Source organism: Panthera uncia, chromosome A2 (assembly GCF_023721935.1).
Source record: "Panthera uncia isolate 11264 chromosome A2, Puncia_PCG_1.0, whole genome shotgun sequence".
In the NCBI taxonomy this organism is placed as follows: domain Eukaryota; kingdom Metazoa; phylum Chordata; class Mammalia; order Carnivora; family Felidae; genus Panthera; species Panthera uncia.
In genome coordinates, this window is record NC_064816.1 from 35,479,083 (window position 1) to 35,503,157 (window position 24,075).

General features: G+C 50.2%; 1 long non-coding RNA gene across 1 annotated transcript in view; it reads left to right on the plus strand.

Annotated features, from left to right (window-relative positions):
• The first annotated feature begins 589 nt into the window (after nucleotides 1-589).
• Nucleotides 590-24,075, plus strand: part of LOC125929558 (uncharacterized) — a 76,934-nt gene continuing 53,448 nt past the window's right edge. Inside the window, exon 1 of the long non-coding RNA XR_007459903.1 lies at nucleotides 590-1,606. This is a non-coding gene — a long non-coding RNA (uncharacterized LOC125929558). The remainder of the gene's footprint in view (nucleotides 1,607-24,075) is intronic.

Here is a 24,075-nt window from a genome sequence, read left to right on the forward strand (position 1 = left end):
TATCAGTGACTGGTGCCAAATCTGAGATTCTGGCCAAAAGAACAAAAGAAGTAGCAGATTAAAATCCCGCGTGCAGGCCAGGAAACATTTGTAAGTCGACTGATGTAGAGAGGAGCCAGTGTCCGCAACATGTCCTTGCCGCATGGAGAAAATGAAATGAAAACAGACTGCTGACTTTCTTGCTGCCACTGCTCTCTGTGCACAGATGACCCCCTTGGAAGCCTGGAGAACAGGACAGGACTGGAGGACCACATTCTCCTGGAGCCTGGGCTCGGGTACAGGTTAGTATTCAGAAACCAAATTGCCTTTGGGATTGAGTTGTCCTGTTCGCAGCTGTGCCTTTTATTCTTTTTTGAAGGTAGGAGTGCACCTGCCAGGATTCAAGGTCAAGGCCTTATTTCACATTAATGTTCAGGTTTAGAATGGGAAATTGCCAAGGGCGTCAGAGTGTGAGGAACAGTGTTTTACCAAACTTCATTTGTGTACCTCCTTTACTTTTTATGATTTAGGGGCCATATCTGGGTACCTCTTCTAACATCATTTACTGGATTTTAACATTTGGTCACAATATTACACAAGTTTAACATTATGTAATACTTGAGCCACTTAGCTCTCACGTGTTTGAGAAGTGCTTCGACCAGAATAGAGTAGTAAGCACCGTGTCAGTTTTCTGATGTTCAAATAAAAGTATCTCAAAGGGAAACGGAGTTGCTCAAAGTCATTGGATGTTTGGTAGCAGAACTCGGATGGACACTAAAGTCTCCCTAATGCCACCATGATCCTTGTGGTTCTTAGAGTTGTTTCTTTTTCTCTCTTCACGGTTATAATTTAGTGCAAACTTGAGAGTAGGGGTAGATCACATCTGCATTGTCAACCTCAGCCCCAGGGTGGGAGTCACTGATCACCTCAAACCATGCTTGGTTTTACTGTCTCTCCCTAAGTCAACGGAGCTCTTCTCTGTGACAGTGACACCACCTGTCAGTTCCTGTACAGTTAGTACATTGTCAGGATGGGTGTCACCAGGTCCATATAGGTGCAGAGTCCTTTTTGCTGTTTATTAAAAAAAAAATTAATGTTTTATTTGTTTTTGAGAGAAAGAGAGAGACAGAGTATGAGCATAGGAGGGCAGAGAGAGGGTGGGAGGACACAGAATCTGAAGTAGGCTCCAGGCTCCAAGCTGTCAGCACAGAGCCCGACATGGGTCTTGAACCCACAAACTATGAGATCATGACCTGAACTGAAGTTGGACATATAACTGACTGAGCCACCCAGGCGCCCCTACTGTTTGTTTTAGAAGAATACTGACTATTGATTTTGGGGACACAAATCAGCGTCAGCAAGTAAGCAGATTTGCAAATAGGGAGTCCGTGAATGAAGAAGGCTGACTGCGGTTTTGAAGGGCTGCCTCCTGTGCCTTCTGGTGGTTGTACCTGAAAACACTGAGTACCTGCTAGTTCTTGGAAGGGTGAGGTTGTATATTTTGAGTGGCTGAGTATAACTTCCTTCTGTTTGCTTTTTCCCAGTGTGTAAGCTGGTCCTCCTGGCCAGGGAGACCTCCTGAGCAGCATGCTACCTTCCTCCTCGGTGCCAGAGTTGATGACAATTAGTAAGTTGCTGAGTCTCCTCCGCCAATGCCAGGTGACTCTCGGACCTGCACATCAGTGGGGTACCGTTGTGCTTGCTCCTGTGTGAGTGTGGACTTTGTGAGATGTGGGGTGAAGTCAGGTGTGTGTGTCCGTGGTCTGAATGTGCTGTGCAGTTCTAAGCTTCCTGAGCTGTGGTTAATGATGTGATGTTTGGGCGTGTGCACACTCTAAAGGACATGCTTCAGAGCTGGAGCGGCACTGAGTTTTGAGGGGTTTGGGGATTTGCCCCCTGTACGATTGTCAACCACAGAGGAACTGTGCTAATTGGGTAGCTCTGGAGGAGTCATATTTGTAAATAGGAAAGAGCATATCTCTTAAGTATGAAGGTTGTTAAAGATCAGGTTCAAACAGTTTCGAACCTTAGCCCTGGGAAGAACGTATTAGAGATACAACAAGATTAGGTTTGTGTGGCTTTATATAGTAAAGAGTAAGCCAACCGTACCTTAAGGAGATAGAAATTCATCTCTCTTTCCAGAAGTAGGCAGGCTGGGGCTGGTATGTGCCTCCATGTTCGTCAGAGACCAGAACTCCCTCCATCTTGTCTCATAGTCCAAAATGGCTATTTTAGCTCCAGCCATCCCCGTCTCATCCCAGGTAGCAGAAAGGAAGAGGGAGCAAAGGAGAGAATTCCTCCATTTCCATAGGTAGGATTCAACTTTTTCCTCTAGCCACTGACTGAAATTTACATTTCCTTCCATTATGAAAGTACCAGCAAACCATAGAAACCATAGTCATGTTAGCAGAATGGGTGACTTTATCGCCGATAGAAGTCATAGGCCCTGTGAGAGCTGCAACGTGAAAAAAAAAAATCTCAGAATATTGTTTCTGCTGGAAAATAGGGTGGTTTTTTTAATGTGATGATAAAGAATTCTATGTATTTATTATATCACTTTTATTTTTTACATTTTGATAATCCTATTTCAGTATAATCTGTTCCTTTGAAGTCTTGTGTGTTTTATTTTATGTATTTTAAAATCTTTTTCTGAGAAGAGGTCCATGGGCTTCACCAGACTGCAGAACGGGTCCATGGTACGAAAAAGGTGATGCCCGCTCCCAGCTGTAAGGACCCTTCCTAGAAGTGCACACAGTATCCCATTGGCATGGCCAACATCAGTCCCATGGCCTCCTCTGCTGCTATGGAGACAGTGCTCCCCACCCCTCCCATTAGGGTTTTCATTGCTTAGGGAGGCAATGCCCACCCTCCTGCCCCCATTAGGGTTTTCATTGCTAAGGAAGGAAGAGCGGGGTCTGGGAGACGTCCAGCACTGCCAAGTCAGGGATGAAGAAGGAAATGAGCAAACTCTCTAAGGTTGGTTGGTGGGAATGACCAGTCTTACTCTGTTCAGTGAAAATGTGCAGTTCATTATGGCACTTCTCAGGCTTGAGTTCAGCTGGGCAGATATTTATAGATCTATACATGTGGGGCACATGGGCTGGGAGAAGAGTAAAGTCTCTGGCTTTCAAATTTCAGTTATTTATTTACCACTATACTAGTATTTACCCTGTAATTTTTTTTTCAACGTTTTTTATTTATTTTTGGGACAGAGAGAGACAGAGCATGAACAGGGGAGGGGCAGAGAGAGAGGGAGACAGAATCGGAAACAGGCTCCAGGCTCCGAGCCATCAGCCCAGAGCCTGACGCGGGGCTCGAACTCACGGACCGCGAGATCGTGACCTGGCTGAAGTCGGACGCTTAACCGACTGCACCACCCAGGCGCCCCCCTGTAATTTTTTTTTAATTGGGTGCACTTAGGAAAAGATGAGTGCCTTTATTTAAAAAGGGAAATTTCTGGGGCGCCTGGGTGGCTCAGTCAGTTAAGTGTCTGACTTCGGCTCAGGTCATGATCTCTCAGTTCTTGCAGGTTTGAGCCCCTCATCAGGCTCTGTGCTGACAGCTCAGAGCCTGGAGCCTGCTTCGGAGTCTGTGTCTCCCTCTCTCTGCCCCTACCCCCCTTGTGCTCTGTCTCTCTCTGTCTATTAATTTTAAATAAATATAAATATTAAAAAAAATAATACCAATAATAATACCATATAATAACCATGATTATAGTAAATGGAGAGTCACTATTAGTTGACTTAAATAGCAATGAACTGAAAATAAAGACAGCAGAAAGGAACCAATGTTAAGTTGGCCTGCATGTCATTGCCTGTCCCAGCTTCTGTTTGAGACCCCCTCCCATTGTTAAAAAGAGAGGTGAGTGAGTGAGCAGCAGAAGGAGAGTGTTGGGAATATCCTAGTGCTAAACTCAGATCTTTTTCCTGGAAGTAACCAGAAGGATTGAGAAGGGACAGAAGGCGCTTTCTCTGAGTCTCCGTGACCTCATGCCTTGTCTTTCTGCATCTGCAGTGCTCTCTGTTTGTATGGCTCACACCTCAAGTAGAGGGATGAGACTTCACTCTGGCCCTGAGGCGTGTCCATTCCAAAGAGTGTACATTTGCTTTGCAAAGAACAGTGACCTCGAGATCACGGACACAAATACCAGGCTTCATAGGCCCCTTGCTGTGGGCACTTTATTGGGGTGCAGGCATCTCCATGCACCCCAGCAGCTATTCAGCACTGTGCTTCCAAGGGGGTTTCCTGTTTCCCGGGATGAAGTCCCTCCATCACGGCTGACCCCAGGCTGCGTTGCCGGCTGGCCTGTGGGTCTCCCTCAGCCACTTTGTGCTAGAGGAAGTAGCTGGCCCTGCGTGTGCACTGGGACTACGGTCGTCCATATGAACACACTGGAGTTGCACCGATGACTGAGATTTAGGCTGTTTTCTTTGTTTTTACTCATACGGTTTTCCAGAAATGTAAATTGAGTTTACTATTTGGGATCTTTGGCAAGTAGGGACTTACCCAGAGTTTATAACTCGAATCTTGGAGGAGATATGTCACCATACCCGCATCTGGACCCTTGGTACTTTGTGGGGGGTGAACGTGTGCTTCCTGGGGCAGGGGGTGGGGGCTCTGTTTGCTGAGGTGGCGGCAAATTTCAATGAGCCTTCTGGATGCAGCACTGGGTTGCCTGTGTGTGTTCCAGATGAGAGATTGGGATTCTTGGAAATATTGGATGGAAGGTGGGTTTGCCTTACGTCCACCTCATCCTGCCTCTGGCATTGTGTCATCGTAGAAAAATGAGAAGCGCAAGCCTGTCCAGGTGTTCAGGGTGTCAGCTAGGTGCCAGCCGGGGTGGTCCTAACAAAGCACCACAGGCTGGGCAGCCTGAAAACAAACTTCTCTCTTGCAGTTCAAGAGGCTGGGAGTCCAGGTGACTGTGATAGCTCCTGGCGAGCCCACTGTCCTTGCCTTGCAGATAGACTTTTCCATCTGCCTATGCATCCCTGGTGTCTCTTCCTCTGCTGATATGGACGCCAGTCCTGCTGAATTAGGGCCCCACCCTTAGGACCCCATTTAACCTTAATTACCTCCTTAAAGGCCCTACCTCCAAATATAGTCCCATTGAAAGTTAGGGCTTCACATATGAATTCTGGCTGGGGGTGGGGGTGGGGGAACACCTGCAGTCCTGGGGAGTCCCCAGAATGGTGTCCCAGGAGCTGTCCAACTCCAGATCAAAGATTGCATCCCAGCATGTGAAGCACACATGACTCCACTCAGGGGAGATGCCTGACCCCCGAAAACCCTGAAGAGCCTGGCCGAGGGGCCCCAGCTCCACTCTGTGAAGCAGGGAGCGTTTCCCTCACATCCTGCCAAGTGGCTTCCCCGCTTCTTTTCCTGGTCAGTATAGGTGGCTGTCTGGACACGGTGACGGAACTGGAGTACTTAATCCTCGGTCAGGCCCCCTGCCAAGCAGCCTTCCCCTCTTCGATGCCTCTGAAATGGCAGAGGGTTTTGTCCTGGGCTTTTTGGCCTTTTGGCTTGTTGCTATTAAGTGCCCAAGAGAGGATGCTGTGTCCAGGCCCACGTTACTGCCCTTTCTGCAGGCCCTTTGGCACTTAAGAGCACACATAGGCTTCTTAGGAGGAATTAATTATTTAGTGAAGTAGTAAACGCAGTCTGGAGCGCACCAAAACACCCGCAGTTCTGTCTAGGCATTTCCATTTCTGCAGCTACGTTTGTGTTTGTTTGCGTTTGGGGCGCGCAGGGCTGCACAGGGTGGGAACCGCTGCCTGCCTGTTGCTTCGGTGGGCGACGTGCTGTCCTCGCCAGGAGGTCACGCTCTGAAACCAGGCTGCCTCGTTCCCCAGGCTCTCCTGGGTGGTCTCAAACCTCTTGGGGTCTGTCATCCAAACCCAGGGATGCCACGAACACCCATCATTTGCTAAGAGTATCTGGGTCAGAGCTGACAGTCGGTAAATAGCAGCTGTTATCACTGAGCCTATTTGTATTCTGTTTTCTTAACATTATTCCCTGGGCCTTTGCCCCCCTCTTCATCTCCCTGATTATCCTGCTGAATGGCTGTAATATTCTGGTTTACTGGATTGTTTGGGTGGGAGGAGTGCACCAGCCAGGTATTTTTGTTTGTTGTTTTTGCACTGAGTTTCTTCACTCATTTAAACATTTTTTTTAATGTTTATTTTACTTTTGAGAGAGTTACAGAGTGCTAGCAGGGGAGGGTCGGAGAGAGAGGGAGACACAGGATCTCAAGCAGGCTCCAGATTCCAAGCTGTCAGCACAGAGCCCGACGTGGGGCTCAAACCCACGAACCGTGAGATCATGACCTGAGCCGAAGTCGGATGCCTAGGCCACTGAGCCACCTAGGCGCCCTGAGTTTCTTCACTCATTGTTAGGAAACAATGAGAAGTACCAGGCTTGTAGTAAATGATTTTTTTCTGCTTATGTGTTCCTTTGTGGTAAGTTTCTTTGTGGGATGTGTCATGAGTGGGCCACAGGTGAGTCCCCTACTTATGGGCTTGTTACCAGTAGTCATTTTGTGTCCTCAGTTACCACACTGCCAGTAGGTGACAGCTGGTAACAGCCGCCGGTTTCTTGACGCTTCACTGGCCGTACTTGGGAATAGTTTAATGCATCTGCTACTTTAAGAGCTGGAAAAATGGGACTTTGAGGTTGGGTGGCTGTGCATTCCTCGGAGGGGCAGCCCCTCTCCATGCTTTTGTATGACATTTGTAACCCCCCACCTCACTTTTTGTTTCTATCCTTTGTTTTGGGGTCTCTGGTCCTCCCATTGGCTGTTCTGCCTGATTTGGAGAAGAAATGGGGAAGGGCCACAGAGCACTGTTTGCTGTTCATGGCATTGGCCGTGTGTGTGGCTCAGGGAGGAGGCCAAAGAACATGCTGACAGCCCCCACCTCCCCGTGCTAACCTTGGCTTGTAAGTCAGTGAGCAAGGAGCCAAAAGCCTGCCCCGAGGAATTGCCAGCCAGAGGGAAGATGGACAGTGGCGACATTAACAGACACGTGAACTTGGCTTGCAAATCTCCAAGTGCTGGAAAGGGGCCTGTTTTAGGGTGTGTTATTAAGAGAAATTGGTCTCAGGTGACGGCAGAGCTGAGGCCTTCAGGGTGAGGGGACTGTGGAGCTTTGCTGGCGGGTGGTGATGTTGGAAGTTTGGCTGGGTAGCGGGGAGAGGGGAGGCCCGAGCCAAGGATGCTGGAGACAGCCCTCAGTTTGATTTTTATCTCAAGAGCAGTGGGAAGCCGGTGGAGGGTCTTAAGCAGAGTGATGTGACTGTTCCTGCTTGCTCTTGACAACGGCAGGTTGGAAAGCTTGTCTGCTACATAAGGCATCCTCAGTAGTACGCCCTCCAGTCCTCCCTGTAAGTCCCTGATGGCCCTTTCTTGCTTGGTGGCTCATGAAGGGCCTCCCCTGTGCCTCGCAGGGCGGGGACTCCTGAGTTGACGTCCATGTCCCCACTCTTTCAAGCTGCCAGAAATCCACAGTTGGTGCCCTAAGTGCTGTGCACTGACACTCATAACACAGTGGTGTGCTAAGTGCTGCCAGAGAGCTGTTGGGGGGGTGCGACCCAGAGCCACCCTCCTGGGGTCTGGCCCCCGCTCCAGTGCTTCCTTGGCTAGGCTTCCCTTTCTCTTTCTTTTTTCTCCCCCCAGACTCTCTGGGGCCCACTTTCTCACGTGTAAAATGAAGACACTTACACTGGCTTCTTAGGGCCATTCTGAGAGTTAAATGCACTGACATAGGATGGCAGGAAACCCGAGTGCTGAACCAGGCATTACATGGGATGAGCACCCTGTCGAATGCTTGTGAGCCTCCACACATGGTGAGTGTTGCCGTTCTGGGTTCCCGAGTCTGGTCATCACCTGGCAGGGCTTGGGGACCGGGTCGAGACAGAGGACAGTGAGAGAATCACCATGAGTGTCCAGCATCATCTCATGATGTTTGGGAGGCATCTCTGGAGGGATGTCAGTTCTTTCTAGAATTATTTCTGGAGACCCTCTGTGGGGGTCAGTTGGGAGCCCATTTATTAGCCCCAACGGTTCAAGCTCTGAACCTTAGTTAGAGCCCAAACCTCTAGAGTTGTGAGCCTAGTCCCTGCCAGTTCCCTCCTAGTTCTTTCCAGGTGACCTCAGCCACTCTGGCTTCAGATAGCAGATCCATTCCTGAGTTCAGACTGTTCTCTGGGACAACTTCCTTTGAGGAGTGCCTGGGAAAGGTTCATAGTATGCTGTCTCCTCCCTTGTTTTGCCTCCTGTGACCCAGACTTTATTTACATTATTGCCTAATTGTCACAGCATCCCTGCAGGCAGGCCTCTTGGCCTCTGTTCGTAGTTGAAGCAATAGGCCGAGAAATGCCGCTGGAGGCCTGAGTGCCAGGATGTGGTGGGGCCGGGATTTCCTCTCTCCCTCCTTGCTGCTCCTGGAATCCCACGGCTTCTGGAATGCTCCGCCCTCAGAGGAAAGCATTTGGTCTGCTGAGATGTTCCCCCTCAAAGAGGCTTCCCTCCCCGACCACTCGTCTGGAAGAGCTTTTCCTGCACCACCCGTGCTGTTCTTTCAGTCCGCTGATTCCAGGTTTTCGAAACCTTCCCGATCTGAAACCTGAATATACTGTTCATTGGCTTTGCATGTCTCCATGGGGATGTGAGCTCCTTGAAGGCAGACACTTTGCCTGCTCACTCACAGCCCGCATCCCAATGCCTAAAATCCTGCCTGACAGGGCGTTGTGGCTCAGGAGACCTTAGTGGAGTGGATGAAGGAATGGACTGGTGTTTATCTGGGTTCTAACAAGCCTGAAAACTTTTGAAAGAGTTCTGCAGGAATGACCAGAAAGCCAGTTCCCTGTCACTCCTGCATCTCTAGCTTGGTCTTGCAGCATGAGCCCAGGACTGTGAGTTACACATGGGGGCGAGTGATACCCCCTGCCCCCATCAGGGAGGAGACAGCCGGTGGTATAGAGGGAGCACTACCTTGAGAATCAGGAAACCTTGGTTCTGATACTGACTCTGATAGTAGTGGGTCCCTTGATCTCTCTGTGCCTCAGTTTTCCCAGCTTTGACATGGAGGAGACTGCACTCAAAGATTCCTTGTCTTTCTCACCATCTTATTCTGGGAAGGGAGTCATGATCCTGCATTCTTCTTTGCCGCCATGAAAGCCAAGTTGTGGAAGTCTGGATGTTTCTAGTATCTTGTCTGGTTGGGCTTGTTGCTCTGCGGTCAAAGGTAGGCCTTGTCATTCTCCCCGTGCCGACTGTCTCCTTTGCAAATGTGCTGACCATCGAGCTGACTTTGCATGACCTTTGGCTAGGTACGCTAGCAAGCACAAACACACTGACATTGATATTTGGCCCATAGCTTTTTCTACTCTAGGCCAGGTATTGGCCAATGATGGAGGTATGGCCATTTGGAAAGAGGCAGGGTGATATTTGTGTGAGTGCCCGGATGCCTGTGGACTGCTTTGAAAAGACACTGTCCTACAGAATTGGTAGAAGGTGAATTAACCTTTGTGAGAAGCAAATGTCACCTTCAGGTTTTAATTCTGAGTGACCAGCAGCCCCTTTTACATGGTCACTACCAAGTTTCTATCACCAGTGCTGCTGGAAGCTTAGACATATAAATCCGTTCTGTACTTTACGCATCCTTTATTTATTTATTTATTTTTTAAAATTTTTTTTAATGTTTATTTATTTTTGAGACAGAGAGAGACAGAGCATGAACAGGGGAGGGTCAGAGAGAGGGAGATACAGAATCTGAAACAGGCTCCAGGCTCTGAGCTGTCAGCACAGAGCCCGACGCAGGGCTCGAACGCACGGACCGTGAGATCATGACCTGAGCCGAAGTCGGCCACTTAACTGACTGAGCCACCCAGGCGCCCCGCATCCTTTATTTTTATAGTGTTCCAGTGTGGGTGGTTGCAGACGAATTGAGTTGAGAAGGCAGCCTTTTGGGGTGGAAAGAACACTGGGGCCAAGCTGACCACAGTGCTGCTGTTGAAGAGCTGTGTGACCTTGGGCAAATGCTTTACCCTCTCTGAACTAGTTTCCCAATCCCCCAAAAGAAGTGAAATACCACCTGCTTATAGGATTCTGAATAAGCTGTATGAAACATGTAGCATGGAGTCTGGAGTATATTATGTCTGATGTTTCACCGGAAGCCTGTGGATAGTTTCACAGACTGCAGAAGCCCTTGCCACTGTGTGCAAAATTGTATTTGTGGATTTGTGCTCATAAGTGGATTCTTCCTGGGGAGAATTCCTTTGCTTTCATTATTCTCCTTCAAAGGGTTCCGGACCTTGGAAGAAAGTAAGAAACATGTAGGTGCTCAGTGTGTGGTAATTGCACATGGTATCCACAGCAGCCCTAGTGGGTGTGGTGGTGTTACCCTTGCTGTCGTAATTCTGCTCTGATGTTACAACGGGGTAGGCTGGCTGTGTTCTTACCCACATCCCTGCACGGAGTAGCAGTGGGAGCTTGGGCAAGTTGTCTAGACTGTCTATGCCTTAGTATTCTCACTGTAAACTGGGGCTATTAGAAGTACTTGTCGAATAGGGTTGTGAGGATTAATTAATACATACATGAAAAATACTGAAGATGCTTTATGTAAATTATATCTTGGTAGGAAAAATTGGGAAAACATATTTGGAAGAGTGCCTGTTATATTAACTGTTCAATAACTGGTAGATCTATTATTAACATCCTCAAAGGGTACATTCCTGGCTAATCATCCTGAGGGTAGGTAGGATCTGGGCCTTCTTGTTGAGCTGCAAATGGAGAGGCCTGATTTCCTGTTTTACTGAAATCATCCCTGCAGCGCAGGCCCCTAAAGTTCCCTTTATGCGGCTTTTACTCCTGAATCTTCCTTCTTAGTTAAGAGGAGATTAACATATGTGCTCTGAGAGGCTGGGGGCCGTGAGAAAGGAAGTGATTGTCAGGACGGTGGTTCTCAAGTGGGGTACTTTCGTCCCCAGAGGACATTGGGCAATATCTGGAAACATTTTGGGGCATCACACTGGGGTGGGGCTGCTATTGGCATCGAGTGCATAGAGGCCAGGATGCTGCTAGTTTCCTCCTGTGCCCAGGATGGCCCCACAGCAGAGAGTTGTCCAGCCCGGGACAGCAGCAGTCTGGACAGCCTGAAACCCCAAGGCAGGAAAGGAAGGCAGTGGGGCCGTTTTCCAGGATCCGGGTTTTGTTGTAGACCTTTTTCTTTTTTTAACCACTTGCCTCCTGCATGGCCCAGGGAATGAAACTTAGGAGAAAGATAGATTCCAAATGAACCCAAATGAAATGATGGTTCCCAGAAAGTGTTTGTTCTTGGGCGTGACCTTGGGAGCCATTGAGTTCCATCATTGCAGTGAAGGTGATTTAGGGAGGGCTGTAGATGCATAAGAATAAACACGTGTGGAATGTGCTGGAATAGATAGCTGGATCTGATAGCTGTGGAGACATATACATTCAGAACGTGGTGCTCCCTGACTTACTGAAAATTCCTTCAGTTGGCACTTATTGGTATTCATGTCCTCCTTACATTCCTTCACTTCGCCTGTAAAAATGAGTTTCTACTCCTGAATTAATTTCTTTGAATATACGATGATTTGGGAGCTGGAAGTTGAAAGAAAGTGGCTCAGCCTTGATTCCCACTGATTGCAGGAAGGGCAGCCCTGTGGCCACCAGGGGGCACTCTGGCCCTTTCTCTGCCTTGCTTAGCAAAGCTTCCCTTCTGCACCTGTGGGTTGTTGCTGTCTCAATTTTGGATGCCAGGTGCTTGTGCCCTTTTTTAACTGTGAGGTGGGGGTGGTGATGGCGGTGGGAGCAGCGGTCTTTTCTAGTGGAAAAACATCAGGCATGTGCAGAACGTTGCGTTTGCCGTTAACGTGACTATGGTTGTATGTTGCCGGTGGCTTTCTGAGGAGATGTAGGTGTCTGGTCCTGTTTTGAAAAGGAATTAATACAGCTAGTTAGAAAATAGTTCTCCTTTGGCATTGCTTTTCACGAGGTATAATTAATTTTCCGTGGAGCGTTACTCGGCATTGGAATCCTAACTGTTGCCTTTTTTCTTTTTTGGGAGGGTGGGGACTGATAGGTTGTAGAGAGAAGTAAGCCTAGATAATCCACTCCATTGTTTCCTTTTGATGTCTCCTCACTTTTGATAGTGAGCCAAGGGCAGAGGGCGAAAAACACATCCTTGGTAGTCAGTAGGCCTTGTTGAGCTGGTCCTTTTCTGTCCCAGCTATTACTGGACCGGGTTCTCAGTGCTAGTGAGTGAAAGGGCGGGCCTACGCCGGCCGACTCCATCTTGTTCTGTGTTCTCCACCTTGAGTGACTATGTCCCCGACATGACCCCTTTTCCGGGAAAATCACAGAAACCTCAGACTGCGCCTCCTCCCCTTGAGTAACCTCCCGCTCACCCGTTCAAACTTTCTGATCAAAACACGCCCAGCGACCTGCGTAACAGGACTCCGACCCTTCCCCAACCAATCGGCTGAGGCCACGACCCTTCCCCAGCCAATCGGCTGAGGCCACAGCCATTACCTCACCAACTGCCCCTAGACCCCTATAAAACCTTTGTGCTTTTGAAACTCGCTCTATCTCCCTGGTATCTCACCTCTGCGTCGGTGCAGGTAGGGGATTGAGCTCGAGCTAGCTCGAATAAAGGTTCTTTTGCTTTTGCATCGGACTCGGCTCCCTAGTGGTCTTTGGGGATCACGAATTCTGGGCATAACAGTGAGGAGGTCTAGGCTTGTCGCCTGGCAACTCATTTCCAAACATTCTGCAGCTCCAAGAGTGCTGTAGTAATGATTCAGAGGAGGCGGCAAGGCCTGACAAGCTGATTGCTTGGCTGAGCGTTTGATGATTCAGTTTCAGCCAGGGAGGGCGGGCCCACCGGCCACTGGGCTGGTTGCACTCTGAGCCCCTTGCCCCCTCCCTTAAGCACAAGGAGTGAATCTGGTTGGTACAGCCTACACAAGTTGGGGGAGTTTCTTTAAAGAGGAAACTTCCCACTGAATGTTATCTACTAGACCTTCAGTCATTGTCTTGGTACTTAGAATGTTCCAGATGGAATTTAGACATGCTCCACTTCTTTATTGATGTGTATATGTACTGAGCATCTCTCACATGCTGGGCACTGCTCTAGGTGCTGGGGAGTCAAAGGTGAAGGAGGTTCAGCTCTGCCACTCAGAAGCTCTGTGCCTCAGTTTCCCCATCATTAAAATGCAGCATCCTCTGTCTGTCATGGTGAGGACTAAATAAGTTAGTCTAAAGCGCTTATGCCAGTGTGGTCAGCATCTGTGAGTTCTTGTTATATGGACCCTGCCCACAAGAAGTTGAGAATTTCTTGGAAGAATTCATGGTGAGAAACCCCAGAAATAAATGAAGAAGGGTTGCATGGGGCAAGGAAAGCAATGGGGTCATGCGGGGTGATGGATTCTTTGTTGCCTGTGGGCACCAAGTGACCGGCACAGTGACCTTCCCTCACCCCCACCTTGAGTGGGCTTCCCCTCCCCCCACTGGAGGGGGAAATCCTAATCAGAGTTTCAGGTCAAATAGTCTAGATCCCCTCCTCACCTAGAAACAGAGAGGCCTCCGGCCCCATGTGGGGGGCCACCTGGAACTGACCTGCATGACTGTTTCCCTGCTGCTACCTCAGGATGGGGGCTGCTGTCCAGGCGGACAGTAGGGAAGGGCTCAGGGGTGGGTGCAGGGGGTTGAGGGCACTCCAGGGGGAGGGCAGCCGTGTGTAAAGTCTCCTGAATTGTCCACCATGCCCCGTACCCCCCCCCTCCCCCCGGGTCTGGAGGGCTCTTCCTGCCGTCAGGACCTCGGTCCTCCTGCCATGTGCACTCACCCTTCGAAGCACTCCCATAAGGGTGGGGCCGCTGTTACTACATTTTACAGAGAGGGGCAGTGACTTGGCTGTAGCTGGCCTGTCCCCCCGGGCATTTCCAGGAGTCTCTCTTTCAGGGTGACCTCTTGCTTTAGGCTGGGGTCACTTCCCCATGAAGCTCTCCCTTGACCGTCGTAACCGCGGCTGCCGTGAACTACCATCACCTCCCCAGGTCTCAGTAGCATGTCTGTGCTCGTGGTTCTTTTGAGCCAAACGTGATTTACCCCCTTTTGGGATTTCATCCTGCTAGTCTCAGATCCGTTGTGTTCCTGCCAGCTCCCTTAGCAACCCACACTCCTAATTTGCTCATGGGTGGGGGTTCATTGGCCCCTCAGCCAGGAATAATTTTTGGTCAGGAGCTTTCCAGTCGGCTCCGGGTGGGGCCTGGCAGCAGTTTATGTAATGTAACTGTTTGTTGCAATGCAGAGCTGACCCAAAGCAGGCTTCCTGCTCAGCAGGCTTCCTGCTCAGGGGATAAGGCACTGGTCATGCTTATTCCAAAGGTCCGCTCTGCTGGAAATGTGCCACCAGAAGAGCGGGGGCAGCTCATATCCCAGGGGCAGTTACCAGGTTTGACTTAGGGGTGGAGGTAGGCTGCTGGGCCGGGCATCCCATGGAAGTGGTGAGTCCCCAGAGCAGTGAGGCTGGAGAATGCCCCAAGTGTACCTGGGGACTGCCATCCTACAAAGGGGCGAGTGGCACCCCCCCGCTGTGAGAGGGCCTGATCGGTAATGGCTGGGGTGCCGGGGGTTCTGGCACAGTTATTCCTTTTCCTCCACCTCTTCCCCCCTCCTCTGAGGGATCTTAAATATTAACTTTAAAGACAACTATTTTTTAAGTTTTATTTATTTGTTTTGAGAGGGAGAGAGAGAGAGAGAGAGCAAGAGAGGGAGCATGTGCAAGCACGGGAGGGGAAGAGAGAGGGGGGAGAGAGAATTCCAAGCAGTCTTTACATGGTCAGGGTGGAGCCCAATGTGGGGCTTGAACCCAGGAACCCCGAGATCATGACCTGAGCCGAAATCAAGAGTCAGCTGCTTAGCCCAGTGAGCCACCCGGGTGCCCCAAAAGACAACTATTGTGATTTGTATGTGAATACATTTGCATGGAAGAAACTCCAAAGATACTAACAGGACACAGTAAAGGGTTTGCCTTCCCCCTTGTCCCAGCCTCCCCGCCCCCCATGCCAAGAATCTAACCTTTGTGGCATTCAGCATCTGGAAGAGCACAGCTGCTGGACTGGACAGACAGGGCTGGCACTAGCCTTTGACCCTCGCCCTCTATCAGGGTGTCAGGTTGTTCTGAGCAGCACCAAGCTGCCTCAGACATCCGCACCCCATTAGCTTCCCGGTGCTCATGAGACTTTCCCTGCTGGTCCTTCTGCTGGGAGCACTCCCCACCGCCTCTGCCTCCTGCCTTGTGGCCTGGAGAGCGCTTGTTCATTTGTAAGACTCAGGTTAGGTGTCACCTCTTCTAGACACAGAAACACACATCACAATGGTAGCCTTGTTATCGGTAAAGCTGCCTGGAAAAGAGCTGTAAGCTGGGAGCACGCAGACTTGCAAAAATGTCAACCCTGTGTTCACTAGTCAGGTGGAGACCCCGCTGGGGTCGGTCCTGAGTGTCCGCCACGGGTGGGTGAGCAGCCACTGTGTGGTAGGGTCCCTCCCTAGGGAAAGAAAACAAAAAAGAAAAAAACCTCAAGGCAACCTGGTGATACACGTATGTGACAACATCCCTCATGACCTTGTAACATGAGACTACTTAATCAGACTGCATGTTTGTGTGCTAACATAAACGGGAGACAAAGAAGTAAAAACCATATCAAAAACTATGCCACGTGGCATTCGTGGCTCAGTTCTTTGGGTAAGAACCCAAGTGAGCGGTGCCAGCAGGAATAAAGTTGCTTCCTGGAAAGAAATGCCTCGGGGTCACGACTCTCTTAGCGAGAATCCTGCCAAGATTCATTCAGAATGCCCTTCTGATGAGCCTTTTTTTTTTTTTTAATATTTATTCATTTTTGAGAGACAGGGCATGAGCAGAGAGGGGTAGAGAGAAGAGACACAGAATCCGAAGCAGGCTCCAGGTTCTGAGCTGTCAGCACAGAGCCTGACATGGGGCTCGAACTCACAAACTGTGAGATCATGACCTGAGCCGAAGTCGGACGCTTTACTGACTGAGCCACCCAGGTGCCTCTGATGAGGGGACTTTTGCATAGAGGTCTGTTACAGTGAGGAAGGGAGCTATGAGTATATCGGAGGAAGATTGTTCCTAGCAGAGGGATAGCCAGTGCAAAGGACCTGGGCTGAGAGGGTGCCGAGTGGGGTGTAGGAAGAAGGAGCCAGGGGCAGTGGGAGAGGAGAGCAGAGAGGGTGGGCATGCCTTGAGGTGTCTGTATGGGATGGGAAACCAATGGGGACTCTGGAGCAGGGGAGAGACACAGACCTATGTTTAGGAAGACCACTCTGGTCACCTGTGGAGAGTTGACAATGGGTGGACTGGGGGTGCAAAGGAGAGCAGCTGGTAGAGATGAGGGTCAGGGTTGAGGCACCAGAGCCAGCTACTGGAGGTGGCTCTCGGGCTCTCTGCTTAAGAGGATGATTTTGGGGGCACCTGGGTGGCTCAGTCAGTTAAGGGTCCAACTCCTGCTCAGGTCATGATCTCACAGCTGGTGAGTTCAAGCCTGTGTCAGGCTCTGTGCTGACAGCTCGGAGTCTGGAGCCTGCTTCAGATTCCGTGTCTCCCTCTCCCTCTACCCTTCCCCCACTCACGCTCTGTCCCTCTGTGTCTCTCAAAAATAAATGTTAGGAAAAAAAAAAAGAGGATGACCCGTGGGCTCTTTTGAAATTCGGATGATCAGTGCCATTTCTGCCTTAGGTTGAAAGCCTGGGCCAGCCCCAGCCCACCTCTGCACCGGTGTAGTCTTGTCCCTTCCAGAGCTGAGAGTGTGCCTCTTAATCTTTGAGCTGTTCCTTCTGCAGCTCAGTCCTCTTCTTTGACGCCATTTCTTGAACCAGCACTTTTTAGAAAAGATCAATTAGCTTCCTGCTGGAAAGAGCAGGCATTGTTTCCTGATCTGAGCTCCCTACTGGGCTGAAGGAAGCAGCCAATTCTGTTCTTTTTTCTCAAGGCTACTGTTATTGTTGTTGTTTTGCCTCATTCAAATCCAGTTGCCCTGAGATAGCTTTTTTTTTTTTTAAGTTTATTTATTTTGAGAGAGAGTGTGGGTATGAAAGTGGGGGAGGGGCAGAGAGAAAGGGAGAATCCCAAGCAGGCTTCATGGCACCAGCTCAGAGGCTGACACGGGCTTGAACTCACAAACCAGTGAGATCATGCCCTGAGCCAAAATGAGGAGTCGGATGCTTAACCACAGAGCCACCAAGGTAGTTCCCCACTTCCCGCCGAGATAGCTTTCTGCCTCAAGTTGCCTTCCTGAGCCTTCATTTTCCCTTCAGTTGCCTTCCTCCTTCCAACAACTGCCGTTTATCGACCCCCTAATTAATTTTAATCATTTTATATTGGCAACCTTAGTCACAGCTGCCCTTGATAGTAATGAAAAAGGAAAGTGTCTTCTGAACGTGTCTTTGTTTCCATTTATCATCCCTCCATGGCGTTCTTGTAAATTGTTTGTTTATCCCTAGAGGCCTGTGTGATTAGGGCTCTTCTGAAATTCATTGATAAAAAGATGAACTATACTTGAAAAAAAACAATAACCTCTACTCACTTCAGTTTGCTGGAATTGGAAACCTACGCCTAAGGCTTTCTCAGTTATGACGCAGCAAAAAAATCAGAATTCGTCTCCTCGAACTGTGGCCATGACTTGGTCTCAGGCCATCTGACGGTTATGTGCCTTGTTTGAAAAATCAAGGTACAGTTCGATGCTTGTGGGCACTTGGATGCCAGAAGAATCTCTTCAAGGGAAACCAGATGCAGAGATTCCCCCTTGCTAGAGGTCTCTGGGGCCAGTTCTTTCTAAAAAGTTCTTGCCATCTACGTTTACCTGGTGGTGTGGCTCCATCCACGATTGCTCCAGGGTTAGCTTTGGGTTGAGGCCATCATGTGGTGAGCTATAATCGAAGTGTTCTTTATAGCACACGAATTAGTTGAGGCACTGATCCCACGAATACTGGAAATCTGCATTTTTTGTGCCCGTCTTTGTTAAAATTAGTTGCTGACCCTTGTCTTTATTGCTGTGTATTGTATTTAGAGAATTCTCTGCCTTCCATAGATAGGTCCAAAAGACAAAGCATGCTGAGGGAAAGGAACTGGAAAGAGACCTGGCTTCTTTTGCACCTGGATGTCTGCCAGGAATGTCTGTGTGGTTCCACCCCGCACATGGGAGGAGTTGGCTCTGAACTCAGGCTCACTTGCATCTGATCAATGCTTCTTTTTGCCAGTTCCCTGGCTTATCGCTGCAGGAGGGCGGTTGAGGTTTGCTTTGGGAGTTTCTAGGAAGTCAGCCTCGCTCCCCAGAGTGTTGGGACAACACAATGGGCAGGTGTTCACAGGTAAGGCCACAGCTAACTCACATACAAAGCTGGACTGCTGTAAGAATTTGATTTCAAAAGAGCATTTTGGGGGAAAAATCCACCCATATCTTTAATGCAATTCGAACCTTTAGTCTATATTAGAATTTTTTTCTTTTCTGAGTAGGACCCATAACTTAGAGCAGATTTATTTTTCTGCAGGTAACATGTGAGCCATGGAAAACTCAAACTGGTGCCAACGGCTATCTGTGGGGATTCCTGTCCTTCTCCCCTCTCCTCCCACAAGCCCTCAGATTCACCAGTATGGTCCTGTGACACAGAAGAGTCACAGTCCCTGACTGAAGTGGGGAGAGCACTCTGGAGAGGAGAGTTTTGTAGAGTTATCTTTTCTGTGGATATGAAGTTCAGGTAATTGAGCTGAGAAGTTGGGGTCAAGGGACCCCAACCATATTTAATAGAGAGCTCCACAGTGGGCATGCCGCCTGGTCTAGCGTAGGAGGAGACACAGAGTGATTGCTTTCCGGAGGTGGCCCTCCTCCACCATCCATCTTCACTAAAACGGCTCCTCTAGAAAGACTGGCACCTTGTGAGTAATGAGTAATTGTTGGTCGAATGAGCACAGCGGAATCAAGACCATCAGCAGGTGTCCATGTGCTGACTGCTCACTGTGTGCCAGGCCTCTGCTTGGCCTTGACCATCACCCTCGCGCATCCTCACCCTGACTCGGAAGAAATGTGTTCTTTCGTCTATTTTACCAGTGAACAATCCGCGGCCTGGAGAGATGAAAGAGCTTGTTCGCGGTGATAGCGTTTGGTACTGAGAACCTATGGAAACTTCTGCTATGGGCATTTTTTTAAGGACAAGAATTGATTGACAGCCCTGGGATGAGGTGTAGAATTGTGTTAGAAATTGCTAGAAAAAGACAGGAAAAAGGGAAATGTTGGGGTGCACCATAGAGATTATCCTACTGATATGTCAATTGCTATTTGATTTCCCAAAGAGGATAATTACAACATTCTAGCCGAGGTAGTAGGTGGGCTTGGCATCGGGAGGCCAGGATCTTCTTGGACCATCCGTAGGATGCGAGAAGCCCTCTTGGTGGCAGGAAGACTTGACTTTTCCTAACCTTGCCTAACACTCTTTGAGAAGCACTGATGGAAATGAGGAAGGGGTCCAGGTGAGGCTCGGAGAGAATGCCACCTGGCTCTTGGGGCTGGGATGCCAGTGCTGATGCCCTCTTCGAGGGAGATGCCATGACAAGCCACAGGGAGACTTGGTTAGTGGCTTCCATAAGAAGAGAGGACTGGGCTGGACCTGACCACGTGGCCAAAGCTGCCCACCGGTTGCCTCACAGGCCCTGGCGTCTAGAGCCCACGCTCTGCTGTCAGGATGTCCCGTCAGCCTCCTCTCTAAGATCTGTGGCTCAAGCCCCTTAATGACAGGCTGGCGGCCTAGGAAGCAGACGATTAATACGAGGTGGTGTTTTCTCTAGGGGCCCAGGTACTCCTAGAAAGACCACTGCACACTCATCCTCTTTATGAGATGGTGACTTCTCTGGCAGATGGGCACCTCTGCCCCTCCTGCCCTAGCTCACTGCCCCCTCAGAACCCTGCAGTGGTGTTTTCCTGCACTTGGGCAACATCCAAATTCTGCCATGCTCTATATACAACCCTGACTTTTCTCTCATATGCTGTGCCTGTCACTCTCGGCCACACTGACCTTCAGGCAGCTCCTCAACACACAGAGTTCATTCTTGCCTAGGGGCCTTGAACCTGGCCCTTCCTTCTGCCTGGATGCCCCTCCTCCTTCCACCCAGCTATCACCTTTCAGTTTATTACCTTGTTTCTCTCAGGCTGGCCTGCCTGATCCCTCACAGAATTCTCTCCTTGATTTTTCCCTTCCCAGCCTCTCTGTTTGTGGTGATTTTCTTCTGTGCCTGCAGGTCTGAGGCTCCAAGAGCCTGCCCCCACCGCCCTCCCACCCCCCCACCCCCCCACTGGTGCCACGGGTGGCACATAGCAGGGGCTTGGGAACGACTGATGAATGAATAAATCAATGGTCCCAGGATGGGCTGGTGCTGGACCAGGCGGGTGGTGTCTTGGGTTGCCCAGGGCGGACAGCAGTGAGAGTTTGGAGCTGCCTGGCCCTCAAGGAGCTGCCCTTTTTGGAGCAGGTGCTTATGATATTATCCTTGGAGGAGGGGCAGGGCCAGGGGGTGGAGGCCACCGTACCCTTTGGGAGGCTGTGAACACAGTGGCTTCTTCTGCCCGGCTCCCTTCTCCTCCATGGTTTTAGGAACCATTGGCCAGTGCTTGGGAGAAGCCTGGATTTGGGCTCAGGGTGCAGCTCACTTCTGTGTGGCGCTCACCCTGCGACCTTGGGCCGGCCCCAGGGTCCAGGTGGGTGCGTAGGGGCCGCCTCCCCCGCCCCAGGGTGCGGCACAGCTGGGGTCAGTGGGCGGGCTATCTCGTGCCCTTGTGCCTGTGGGCTGTTCACAGCACCTGGTCCCTTCCTTGCATGTTCTTAAGCCGGGAGGACCCCGGGCTTCTGGCTTACAGTGTGGGTGCTCCGTCGGCTTCTCTGGTGCGTGTCCCCCCACTCCTATGTGGGGTGGCTTGGTGACTCCTGCAGGACACTCCCTGCTGGAGTCCCCGTGAGTGATCAGTGGGGCTCAGCATTTGTAACTCACACAGAGAACGCCCAAACCACGGGTTCCCACAAAGGGGGTCATTCCAACCCCGGAGGAAATAGGTAAAGGCGGTGGTGTTCTTCACGCTGTCTCCTTGCTGGCCTCTGCACCATCTGAGAGTAGGGTGGCCTTCTTTCAGGTGTTGGAAATGGGGATTTAGCATGAATGAAGGCAGAGCGTTCTCTGGGGCTGCTTTTTGTCTTGGGTACATGATCCCCTATTGAGTCTGGGGGGCTGTTTCTGCCAGGATGGGGTTCTCTGCCTGTTGATGCAGTGCTTTCCCCTTTCTCGTCTCTACTCCCGGGAAAGGGAGCCAACAGATTTGGCTGCACCAAGGGGAGGTGCTGGTCTCTTCTTGCTTCCTTTGAGGGATTTGATGTGGTGCTGAATCGCCCCAACAGGGTGGGGGTTGGGGGCGGTGGGTGGAGGCAGGAGTAGGAGGTGGGAGGGTAATGTCCTTTTAGCTCCTACTGCCACCTGGTGTTTTCCAGTAATCTCCTTTATTCCCCATAACTGCTGCAGGAGGGGGAATGTTGTTCTTGCTATCTTACGGATGAGGAAATGGGTTCAGCGAGGTTAACTCACTTGCCCAAGGTAGAACAGCTGGTAACTGACCTAAGCTCCTCGGACCATCCAGCAGGAGTGTTTGTTTTTGGCTGTGTTGCGCTGCCTCCCAGGGAAATCGGTAACTACTGAGAACCTACTGTGTGTGAGAGATGGTCACATTCTATCAAGGATTTCCTCTCCCTTAGTCCCCAAGGCCAGCCTGCGGTGGCCCAAGTGGTGCGGTCCCCGTTGGCAACTGAAAGGCTCAGAGAGAACAATTAACTCGGTTCTGATCTGGATTTGGTCTCAGGGTGGGGCTGATCCCAGAGACGGCTTCAGAGGCTAAGAGGGCCTGTGTCCTTGCTGAGTTCTAGGTGGGCCAGCTGGGGGTGCTGGGTGGAGCTGGGAAGTCAGGGAGGGGTGCTGTCAGCTGCAGGCACTTGAGAGCCCCCTCATGGTGGTGTAAGTAAGCTTATTTTCTTCCTGTACCAGATGGTTGGGAGGTGAGTGGTTGATGGCATAGTTCAGCCTCTCAGTGCTACTCAGGGCTCACATTTCTTCTGCCCCATCTTCTTTATTTTTTATTTAAAACATGTTCATTTTTGAGAGAGGGAGCGTGAATGGGAGTGAGCCTGAGTGGGGAAGGGGCACAGAGAGGGAGACAGAGGATCCCAAGCAGGCTGCTCACTGACAGCACAGAGTCCGATGCGGGGCTTGAATTCACGAACCATGAGATGATCATGACCTGAGCCGAAGTGGGATGCTTAACTGACTGAGCCACTCAGATTCCCTTCTTCATTATTTTTACTGAAGTGTAATTAACAGAGTGTAATATTAGTTTCAGGTATATAATATCCAACAACTCCATTTCTCAGTGCTCATTAAGATAATTGTACTTTTACGCCCCTTTATCTGTTTACCCACTTAACCTTTGGCAACCACCAGCTCTTTGTATTTGAGAGTCTGTTTCTGTCTCTTTGTCTTTTATTTCTTAAGTTCCACGTGCAAATTGGTGCAGCCACTGTGGAGAACCACATGGGGGATCCTCTAAAAATGAAAAATAGAAATACCGTGTGCTCTGGTAATTCCACTACTGGGTGTTTACCTAGGGAAGATAAAAACACTCACTGGAAAAGATCTACGCACCCGCCCCGAATGTTGATTGCAGTGTTTCTTAAAACAGCCAAGCTACCAAAGTTGCCCCAAACTTCTTAAGTTGTTACTTTTCATCCTCCTGTTCACTGCCTCCTGTTTGCAAGCTGGCTGCTGCTGTTGAGACTACCAGACCCCTTTTCAAGCTGGAAGCCAGGGAGAAAGCGTAGCCCCTGCTGTTTCTTCCTGGGAAAATAAAAGCCCTCACACCAGTCCCTCTAGTAGACGTCCTTTTGTAACTTGGTGACCAGAACTGAGCCACATGGTCCCCTCCAGATACACGGAAAACTGTCAGGCACTGTGCTAGGCTGGACATTCAGAGAGGGTAGGCTTCTCTCTGTTCCTACAGATCTCCCCCTCAAGCAGGGGAGGTTGTTAAAGTTGAGGTCCTCCAGCTGCCCCAAGGTGGAGAATTGGCTTCATCTTGTCGAGTCCAGAAGGCTTCCTCCGGGACAGGGTGTATAAGCCAAGTTTTAAAGGTGAAATAGAAGTGAAAGGCATTCAATTCAAGTCACTAATTATTTTCAGCATCCAGTTGCTTTCTTCCTCCAATCTGGCTGGTTCTGCCCATCCTACTCTGAGCTCTGGAGTCTCCATTCCCTGCCCCGGGGGCAGCTTGACCTGTAACTCCCATCTCTTTCCTGTGTTCTGCCTGATGTTCGAGACGAGCCCTTCAGCCGAGTCATCGGTGCACTGAGAGAGCAGCTGCCTGGCACGCAGCCACGGAAAACCCTGCAACTCAGGGACACTGTGGTGCACTAGGTGTCAGGAGTGTCCGAAGATTGCCACTGTTTGTTGGCCTCTTGTGTTCTGAATGTCTCTTGTCCCTCTGCCTTTTGGGGCCTTCCTCGCCTTAACTGTAAGGCTTGGGAGCGTTATTCTGCTTCCCTTCCCCGCTGTCCGTGACTGAGGAGGCGGCTTGTGGGGTGACACTTAGCCAGACATTAGCATCCCATCTTTAATCCACAGAGTGCCTCCTGTCCTCTCTCCTGTCAGATCACCTCTAACTTTGGAGGTGGATTGTAGGTGCCATCATGCCCACTTCAGAGTCGGGAAACTGAGACTCCAGCTAGGTGACACGCCCGTGGTGGCACAGGAAATCTGTAGTAGAGCCGGGACCGGAGCTGGGCCCATCCTGGCGACATGGAGCTCGTGTGCTGGGTAGCAGACCTTGAAGTGTCCAAACATAGAGCAGGACAGCAGAGGGCTGCAGACTCAGTCTGGTGTGACGTTGGCCTGTGTCCTCTCAGGAGTTGTGCGCTTCTAATTAATTGCAGATTATGTGTGTGGATCTGTTCGAGAATTGGCCATACACAGC